General features: G+C 37.9%; 1 non-coding gene across 1 annotated transcript; it reads left to right on the top strand.

Annotated features, from left to right (window-relative positions):
• The first annotated feature begins 1,723 nt into the window (after positions 1 to 1,723).
• On the top strand, positions 1,724 to 1,796 carry trnak-cuu (transfer RNA lysine (anticodon CUU)). Its single transcript has one exon. It is a non-coding gene; the product is annotated as a tRNA-Lys (tRNA).
• Positions 1,797 to 2,248: the final 452 nt, after the last annotated feature.

Below are 2,248 nucleotides of genomic sequence, written 5' to 3'. Positions count from 1 at the left end.
AATTAGTGTGCACAATGAATTGTACACTTTATTTTCACCAGAGAACATGTACAATCTTGAGGACTGTTCACACTTTTTGGGTGTATTTCTGGTTACCAAGTGGTGCAATTTGGAACTGCAACACATTTGATATAAGTGATAATTGAATAGAGAATTGTAAAGCAATTGTTTCACACGCTTTGCCACAGCGTAGCAAAGTTACAGCACTAGTTGTCAAAAAAAGTATTGTAAGCATATGTATGTATTGTTTAAGGGGGGGAGGGCGCTTAATGCAGTCGTGTATTTTAAATCTGAAAAAGTGTCCCCACCACTTATTTTTAACAAAGTGACGCCCATGCCCAAAACTTGAAAGCATGCTCTCAAGTAATATTTCTGAATATTCCTATTAATGATAACTCTTCTTAACTTCAAAAGACAGACTATTATGTGTGAACTTTTAACCTTTACATTAACTTCTTCTTCACTTATCCACACTAACTTTGTTATTCTACAGTTTCCTGCTTCACCAAACTAACTTACTGCTCTCTCCAAACTCACGCTGCGTTGGGCCAAACTAACCAATAGGACGATGAGGAAGGCATTTGGGCCTAGCGAATCATATGCCTTCTTTCTCTCTCTCGGTCTGCCAATTTGTACAGAAGGGTGAGCGTCTTCTTTGTCTGGATCCGATCACGTGTGCTCATCATTCGTCTTCCGTCTTTTCTTTTGTTTCATCTTTGAGTTTGTGATCAGGTTTTGGTGTTGTGATTATTGTCATTTCACCCCTTTTGTCATGTAATTATCCTTTCATCGTGTTGATTTTTTATTTCATCAATTTCTTTCATCTAATCCAGTTTTTGTTTCATTGAGATGTTCCTCTTCTCTTATTCATTTGGGTTGAATATAGAAATGTCAAATTTTCTCATGTGTTTGATGATTTCTCTGGACATGTGATGTTTCTTTTAAAAGATCTCCCTTTCTGTAATATTCTACATGTACCTCTTTGTTACTTATTCTCCTGTTCTGCCGTATGCATTATGTGTTAGTCTTGTTTTTATGGCTAGTCATCTCTCAGCTGAACCTACTCTTTGTGTGGGATCTAGTAAAAGATTTAAGGAAGCTGTTGCTTTTGCCAAAATATACAGTAAAAGTTTTTTTAGGAATGATGAAAGGAAAATGTCTCCGTTGACCCTACCCCTGTACTATTATTGAATTACTCAATTGGGGTTAGTAGTATTTTTGGGGCCCGAAGGTCATTAATCGCACATGCATGAGAGACTTCACATCAACCAAGAACAAAAACACAACCTAACACATCTAATGTAGCCAAGTCTTTCTTAAGCCATTTTACTTTTCTAATCCAAATCATGGATCATAGTCTTTCAGATTTATTTTAGTGGGTTGGAGCCCCTAGTTTGCCAAAAGTGTTTTGGCCTGCAAGATCTGTCCACTCATCAAATTATTATTTTTCTGGACTGGATGAACACAATCAAGCTCAATATACTATGTCCACTGTCACATAAACCAACAACTTTTGTGGTTGTTACTGCATCCCAGCATCAACCAATACAGTTTGATACACATCAGCAGATCCACTATTTTGTTAGTAGAGGGCATACATAGTCTTGTAGTTGTGTGGGGTTTGAGGAAAGCGGTCCCCAAAATTCCACACACCACCCCCTAACTACCCAGCCCTTAGGGTTAAGTCAGCAATGAAATCTGATCCATTTTCCTAGCATATGTAGCCCGGCTAGCTCAGTCGGTAGAGCATGAGACTCTTAATCTCAGGGTCGTGGGTTCGAGCCCCACGTTGGGCGCAGATATTTTGAATTGTAGACTTGGAGGACAGCAGCGACTTAAGAATGACCGGGAAGCATTATACAGGACTGTCTCAGAAAATTAGAATATTGTGATAAAGTTCTTTATTTTCTGTAATGCAATTAAAAAAACAAAAATGTCATACATTCTGGATCCATTACAAATCAACTGAAATATTGCAAGCCTTTTATTATTTTAATATTGCTGATTATGGCATACAGCTTAAGAAAACTCAAAAATCCTATCTCAAAAAATTAGAATAGTTCCTCAGACCAAGTAAAAAAAAAAGATTTATAACCGCAAAACACAATCAAACATTTGAAAATGTCCATTAATGCACTCAGTACTTGGTTGGGAATCCTTTTGCACGGATTACTGCATCAATGCGGCGTGGCATGGAGGCAATCAGCCTGTGGCATTGCTGAGGTGTTATGGATGCCCAGGTTGCTTC

Source organism: Notothenia coriiceps, unplaced genomic scaffold, assembly GCF_000735185.1.
Source record: "Notothenia coriiceps isolate Sejong01 unplaced genomic scaffold, NC01 NC01_scaffold00002083, whole genome shotgun sequence".
Classification (NCBI taxonomy): Eukaryota; Metazoa; Chordata; class Actinopteri; order Perciformes; family Nototheniidae; genus Notothenia; species Notothenia coriiceps.
Note: the sequence above shows the minus strand (reverse complement) of the source record. Positions and strands in the feature narration are given on the sequence as shown.